The sequence below is a fragment of the Octopus bimaculoides genome, chromosome 14 (genome assembly GCF_046866305.1).
Source record: "Octopus bimaculoides isolate indiv1 chromosome 14, ASM4686630v1, whole genome shotgun sequence".
In the NCBI taxonomy this organism is placed as follows: Eukaryota; Metazoa; Mollusca; class Cephalopoda; order Octopoda; family Octopodidae; genus Octopus; species Octopus bimaculoides.
Window position 1 is genome coordinate 18572461 of NC_142941.1, and position 8368 is coordinate 18580828.

At 39.3% G+C, this 8368-nt stretch overlaps 1 protein-coding gene across 4 annotated transcripts in view; it reads right to left on the minus strand.

Annotated features, from left to right (window-relative positions):
• LOC106877636 (enolase 4) overlaps nucleotides 1-8368 on the minus strand; it is a 230540-nt gene that overhangs the window by 221571 nt on the left and 601 nt on the right. For 2 of the 4 annotated variants that reach the window (XR_016244234.1, XM_014926583.3), the window contains exon 1: nucleotides 8169-8306. The exons of the other annotated variants lie outside the window; for them this stretch is intronic. The gene's annotated coding sequence lies outside the window, so the exon portion shown is untranslated. Of the gene's footprint in view, nucleotides 1-8168; nucleotides 8307-8368 lie in introns of those variants that run through there. 4 annotated transcript variants of the gene reach the window in all.

Here is an 8368-nt window from a genome sequence, read left to right on the forward strand (position 1 = left end):
CTTTTAAACTTCAAGTGATTTTGCTAAAAAAAATATCTGGAACAGAAATTGTTCAGCAACTTCTGGCTTTTCAAACTCAGTGACATAGTGGTGGACTAGTATTGTAGCTAGATCTGTAAACCATAAGCAATAAGCTTGAAAAAAAAAAAACTATAAGAAAAGAGGTATTAGAGATCAGTAGTTAGAAGAGAAGTTAGGCATCAAGTATACATAAGTATAAACTAGTATAAATTTCTCAGCTGTTTGTTATTCTGGTGAGAGCTCCATTTAGCCTATATCTGACCTAATCCAGCGTAGCCCAGAAGCATTTCTAAGTTGGACATTACAACACCATCTCTCATGCTTATTTCTTCACATAAGTATTGCTGGTTGATTAACATGAACAATGTGTAAGGACTTTCGAGCGAGATCGTTGCCAGTGCCCCTGGACTGGCTCTTGTGTGGGTGGCACATAAAATACACCATTTTGAGCGTGGCCATTGCCAGTACCGCCTGACTGGCCTTCGTGCCGGTGGCACGTAAAAGCACCCACTACACTCTACTCTCAGAGTGGTTGGCGTTAGGAAAGGCATCCAGCTGTAGAAACTCTGCCAAATCAGATTGGAGCCTGGTGTAGCCATCGGGTTTCACCAGTCCTCAGTCAAATCAACCAACCCATGCTAGCATGGAAAGCGGACGTTAAACGATGATGATGATGATGAATGAGGCCCACAGAATCCTATAGCCTCATGTGACTGCAGCTTTTTTGCTACTTCAAACTTCTAACCAACAATATTAATTTGCAGTAGTTCTGTACAACCAATCAAATTTGCAAGAAACATGGCAGAAGACCAAAGCATTCTTGCTAGCACAGTTTTCTTTATATCCTACTCTTGTTAAAAGTTCTCATAAGTGGTCATAAGAGCTGAGGTAAAGGCAATGCTGATAACATGAATATACTTATAGATTCTTACAGCTGCTTTAATCATACGAGAGCAGAATCTGCACATATTTCATGCACTTTTGTGCTACCAGTCACCTCCTCCTCTCCCTGGAGCCACTTCCTATTAAAATCCATCCCCCATTCTCAATATCAGCCTTTCCTACATTTTCCACTGATCATTCCTTTCTGTGGCTACAGTATCTCTCCTTCTCCTCTGAGCTACATCTTAGGTCTGTCATACCTCATTCCCAACACCCTCTCAAATCTGCCATTGACGCCCCAATCACAACCTTTGGCCCCCATCCATTATAGCCACTCCTACATACCTCTGATCTCCATCTCTGTTACTGTTCATCTCTCTCTCTCTCCTCCCACTCTCCCACTTTGTACATCATCTCTCTATATTCTGATCTATCTCCACCCTTCCTGTACAGCCACTTATCGCCTCCTCCTTCCTCAGTCACTTCTATATCTTTCACCTCTCACCACCACGCTGATATTTACCATCAGCTACACTTCCACTTCTGTTCATTTACTACATTCACTTTTACCCCCACCCTGTCTCTAGCCATCAATCACTCTTCTCTCAAGCTCTTATGAACTTACCCACCCATCCTGTCCATAGTCTCTCTTCTACTTACCTGTCTTATAGGAGCCTATGCTCTGACACCTTGTCACCACCATCTTTGTCTTCCTGTCAGTTACTCTCACCTATCTTTATATAATGTAGGGTAATCATATACTTCCTCTGTAGTAAGATATCTGTGCCTGTCCCACTAACATACTTTAGCCTCTCTACACCTGACATGAAATTACCTCCCTCTGTACTTACAGCCCACTCAGTAAAAGAGGCTTTATCTCTGTCTTGAGAATTTCTTAATGACCTCACTAAACATCATCACAAAAAAGCACCAAATAGACTCTGTAAAGTGGTTGGCATTAGGAAGGACATCTAGCCATAGAAACCATGCCAAGGCAGACATTGAATCTTAATACAGTCCCCTAGCTCATTGGATCCTGTCAAACCATCCAACTATGCCAGTATGTAAAGCAGTCATTAAACAATGATGACATGGCACTCCTTCATTGGACACGAAACTCAGCTTGCGAAGACTTATTGGGGCAAGCGAAAGCGAAATTGGGATGGCACCTGTGCCCAGCGTCGCCTTTCTGGCACTTGTGCCAGTAGCATGTGTAATGGACTTTCGAGCGAGATCGTTGCCAGTGCCCCTGGACTGGCTCTTGTGCAGGTGGCACATAAAATACACCATTTGAGCATGGCCGTTGCCAGTACCGCCATACTAACCTTCATGCCAGTGGCACGTAAAAGCACCCACTACACTCTCAGAGTGGTTGGCGTTAGGAAGGGCATCCAGCTGTAGAAACTTTGCCAAATCAGATTGGAGCCTGGTGTAGCCATCCAGTTTCACCAGTCCTCAGTCAAATCATCCAACCCATGCTAGCATGGAAAGCGGACGTTAAATGATGATGATGATATATATATATATGCATCATATACACATGTAATTGTGAGTGTGTATGGGTGCAAGGAAGCTATGGATAAAATACAAGGAATGAAGAGGGATCTAAAACTCTTAGAGTTCTGGTATGCAAATGAACTCACTTTTTTGCCCTACTAGCTTCAAGAAATCTAGTAGCAACCTATTTACCTACCAATTAATTATAGACATAAACCAGATAAACTTCATACTTACCAGAAAATAGGATAAGCAACCCTTTTCCAAAGAAGGATGTACAATTTAATACAGATCAGTGATAAGCAACTTCAAAATAGGAGCTAGACAGACACAGAAACAGAAAGCATTCTAGAGAAGGAAGATATAGGGATAATTTGGTCAGATGAAAGTTTGAAGAGGTATTAGTTGGTGCATATATGATGAGACAGAGAAGATAAAGACTTATAACAGAGGACAAATGGAAGTTTCAACAAAACAACCTGTTGTGAACCAAAGACAATAGCTGTGAATAAGGAGCCAGCGAGGAGGAAAGTAATGTAGAGGGAAATGATACAACAGAGGTTCTTGAAGAAGGAGAATGATTAAGGAAGAGAAACTACCTGCCCCAAGTAAATTCAACAGAGACCAGTCATTGAAGTTATGCTGTTATATGATCAAAAGCACAATTAAGGATATGAAGTAACTGTCCCTTATAGTCTAGCTGCTCTGTGGATCCCCTATTTCCCATGTGTTTTCCTCATTCACTAACATCATCATTTAACGTATACTTTCCATGCTGGTATGGGTTAGCTGGTTTGACTGGAACTGGTAAACCAAAGAGCTGCACCAGGTTCCAGTCTGATTTGGCATGGTTTCTACTGCTGGGTGCCCTTCCTAATGCCAACCACTCCAAGAGCACAATGGTTGCTTTTTACATGCCACCAGCAAAGGTGTCATTTACATGACACCAGCAATGTCCATAACTACAATTTCACAAGTGTCATTTACATCAGTGCTATTCAAAGTGGTGGTCCGCAGACCAGTGCCAGTACGCAGCCAGTTTCCAGAAAAGAAAGAAACATTATAAAATGCTTATGTAATATTGTATTATTTGTTTACAAAATAAATATAAGATTTTAAAAATTGTCAACTTTTATTATATTCATTATATATATTGTTTCTGGTATGAATTAATATTACTAAGAAATATTACTGGTCCTTAGCACATTGGAAAAAAAACTGCCAATGTGCCACATCAATAGTTTGAGAAGCACTGATTTATATGACACTGGCACCAGCCACGACTACGGTTTCACAGGCTCGATGAGTCTCCTCAAGTACAGCATATCATCAGTTGTCATCGCCTCCATGGGGCCCAACATGCTTCACTACTTTGTCCCATATCTTCCTGAGTCTACCTCTTCCACAAGTTCCCTCCATAGTTAGAGATCTGCACTTCTTTACATAGCTATCTTCATCCATATGCATCACATGACCATACCAGCACATTTGTCTCTCTTGCACACTACATCTGATGCCTCTTGAGCCTAGCTTTTCTCTCAAGACACGCTGTCACACATGCACATCCTGCAAAGCACACTAGCTTCATTTCTTAAAAGCCTTTGCATGACCTCTGCAGTCACAGCCCATGTTTTACAAACAGTCTGCCTTTCATTCTGAGGAAGAGGCTCTTTATTACCAACAGAGGTAGAAGCTCTCTGAACTTTGCCCAGTCTATTCTTATTCTAGCAGCTACGCTCTCAGAGCATCCACCTCCACTGCTGATTTGGTCACCTAGGTAACAGAAACTATCAACTACTTTTAGGTATCCCCCACTGGCATTTGATGGAGTCTATTTTCTTTCTCATATCACTTCTATACCTCTTTCTTATTAGTGCCAGTAAAAGAAAGTGTGTCATGATTATTCCAAAGACACTTCTTTCCAACTTAGTCTCAAATATCTCTCATACTCTGTCTTGCAATCCAGAATCTCTCACCTCTCTGATATTTATGTTGCAGAACATATGTAAGCCTTTCACCTTCTGCTTCTGCCCTTTTTATGTATACTTGATGCCTAGCTTCTCTTCTAACTACTTGATACTGATCTCTGATGCCTCCTTTCTTATTGCTTTTTTTTTTTCAAGCTTATTGCTTATGTTTCACAGATCTAGCTACAATACTAGTCCGCTACTATGTCACTTTCTGTCAAGTAGGAACCTTGCACCAGCCATAGATCTGGTCCATAACCCCTCAACATTTTAGTCTGTACTATGTTCACATATACAAACATGCAAACAAACGCACATGCACACATACATAAGAAAAACATCCAGATTTCCAGATGCAATGACACACATGCATGAAACCACATATAATCATGTACGGTTACATATATACAAATATATATAAATACAAACATGACTACCTCGTCAATGAAAGAGCCTCATTTCTGAATTAAAGTCTGGCTTTTTCTTTATATAAGAGAAATTTGAAAAACAAGACTGAAAGACCATACATCACCCATATATATACACACACACACACACACACACACACACACACACACACACACACACAAACAAACACACACACACACACACACACACACACACACAAACAAACACACACACACACACACACACATTTGTATGGATATCAAGAGTTGGCAGTGAAACTATGGTTTCTGTTCATATTATCTTTCGAGATATATTCTAAGCTGTAACACCTGCAACAAGATATTTTTGTTGTTCCTACAAGAAGATCGTGAATTGGTAAACAAAGAGTAAATGTCAGGGAAATAGCAGATGAAGTTTCTTGTTGGTATTTTCTTGGTGGTGGTGGTGGTGGTGTGGTTAGTAGCTAACTAGATTTGCTCTTGATAGATTGAAAAAGTTCATAAATGCGTGCATGCATGTGTATACTCACATACAAACATTTCAACGTACACATTGTATATATCAAAAACATACACACACACAAACACACACACACTTACACATACACACATGTACATATATAAGAACTTCATATAGGTGTATATACAGACAACTTGGGATTGAGAGGTATCTTTAGTTTTGTCAAGGATATAACAACCTTTCTAGTGTCAGTGCTTTGATAAAATGCACCCAGTACACTCTGCAAGGCATTTGGTGATAGTAAGGGCATCCGATTATAGAAACCAAATCAGACATGAAAGGTGAAAGTGAGATATGGTCCTCTAATCCATCTAGGATGGGAGGGAGAGGTGGGAGAAGAAGAGCAGTGGGAGGGAGGGGTGGAAGAAGTGTGGAGAAAGGAGAGGGGAAACAGGGGAAAGCAGGAGAATCTAGGACAAGGAAGAGAAAAGAGGGGAGGAGTAGGAGGAAAAGGAAGTGAAGGGAAGAGAGTAATAGGAGGAGGGAAGAGAGTAATAGAAGGAGGGAAGAGAGTAATAGAAGGAGGGAAGAGAGGAAGAGGAAGAAGGAAAAGGAGAAAAAAGAAGGAAGATATACACATACAATCACACAAACATACTGATTTATTAACCGTTTGAATAATTTGTTTTGTACTTTGAGTATTTTCAAAACCCATCTCACTAGAAAGCTGAACATTTCAAAATGAATTTAAAGCACACACACTTCCACTCTCACTCTCCTTCACAGTCACACAGTTTGTTTTTATGCCAAGTTTGCTCACCTTCACCAGACTGTCTGATGAAGGCAAGCAAGATGAAACTTTGAAGTCAGTGTCAACCTCTTCCTTGTAAAAGTTTATTTACACACACACACACACACACAGACGCACACACACACACATATATATATATATATATATATATATATATATATATATATATATATATATATATATATAATGCAAATAATCAGAAAATGGAGAAAACCTCAGATTAACAAACACATTGGTTTGATCATGATTTGAGGACAGTTGCATAAAGAAGTTTCAATCACTTAAAGTGGAGGGAAGTTGTGGAAAAGCGAGACCCAGGAAGACATGGGAGGTATTGAAGGCCAATCCCAAAACATTGAACTTTACGAAGGAGATAACAGAGGGCCAAAATATGTGGTGCATTGCTGTACTTGAAAAGACCCAGCCACTACAAAAAAGTTGAGATTCTAAAATCAAGGTGCCACATAAAAAGCATTGGTGTGTGTGCTGGTGTCACATTAAAAGCATCCAGTACACTCTGTGGAGTGGATGGCATTAGGAAGGGGAGCCGGTTGTAGAAACCAATCCAAAACAGATTATGGAACCCAGTGTGGCCCCTGGCTTTAGCAGTTCATGTCAAGCCAAGCCATCCAACCCATGCCAGCACAGAAAACGAATGTTAAATGTTGATTATGATGATTATATATAACCAGAGTGGTCAGCGGAATGTATTTCAATAGCAAACACAAAGAAAGACATACTAAATACCATACAAGATAAATTCTTCAGTTATCTAAATTATCTTAACCTTGAGTAGATAAACAAATATCTCATGGCAATCCACTGAGGATCTCTTCAGTTTTTTGGTTCAGATTTTTAAATTATTTTTTTAACTAAACAGTTTGAAACTTCGTATACTGGTATAATTTCTCACGCTGAACACAGTTTACTTTCAACATTTTTGATAAATGAGAAGGAGAGATTAATTCAATCAACAATTTTCCAAAATTAACATGCCATTATGGAAAAGACGATCTATTTCTTCAAGAGGCAAAAGGATAGCTGTGAATTCTTGGCTATGTCAAGGCAATACTGTACTGATGATCCCAGTTAAAGGATAGGCTAGGGGATTATACAGCTGAAATTAAATAGATAAAAACCATTGCAGCAAATTAGAAGCTAATGTTTGAAGGAATGCATCCTGAAATAGCATATATCCTTCTATCATAAATCTCTTATTGATTAGACTGAACCTTATTATTTCTACTCAGGTGTTGATGAGGTAATAATTAAGTTATTTATTATGTTCACAAAATATCATATGATTATAGTTGTATCCATGGTTGTCTCTGGCCGATAAGCTGTGTGCACCAGTGGACGTTTCTACTGAAGCACAAGCCTAACTAAAAATAAAAACATAAAATAGAGCAAAATCTCTTCACACACACACACACACACAAAATAAACTGAGGTGAACAAAGTAGAAGTTGGTGATTGTTTCTGAGGTAAACAGATACCAAACTAGGATGTCTATAACAGGAGAAACTGTCTGTCGATGACTATCAGAAGCAAATAACAAGAACTACTGATTTCCTATGACAGTTGGGTTGAACAAGGAATAATCACTATACATTTGTGTGATGAACCATGGAAGCCATCATAGGAAAGGTTCTTGTGTCTGTTACACTGGAGGGTGTATCACTTACTACAAAGATGGATATTATTTGATCCTTTCACCCCCACGATTTTCACTAAAGTTTACCTATATTTCATTCTCTTGAAAAATATTAGTCGATAAAAGTCAAGGGACACATCACCAAATATAGTTACACACCGAAGGTCTTGTTATAATCCCCGCACTACGCCAATGTTTGAAAATAACGCCCACCAACCGAGTTAGAAACCACTAGTTTCCAGTAATTTCCAACCGGAGTGTCGCAATATCCTACAGTATCGTACACTATTTTTAGGAGTGTCCCGAAATTTTAAATTGAAATAACATAATTTACATAAAAAATGTCAAAGTCAGTATTCTAAAACGGAAGGATACTGACAGAATGAGGAAAAAGCACTGAAGGTATAACCCGTCGTGGGGTATACAGTCATTTAGCTTCTCGAAATAGCAGTCATATTACATTACTTACAAAACTGTCTTTAAAAGAGAAGGACACGTTGGATACTGTTTCCTAGATGTACAGTGTCTGAAAATAAGATAGGCTGGTTGTACCTGGAACACCTTCGATCAGAGGACTGCTCTTAACGAAAGAACACATACAGTTTAGGTAGCGCATATTTAAACAAACATGCAGACACGCACAAATACATGTACCTGTACGTGTTGTGT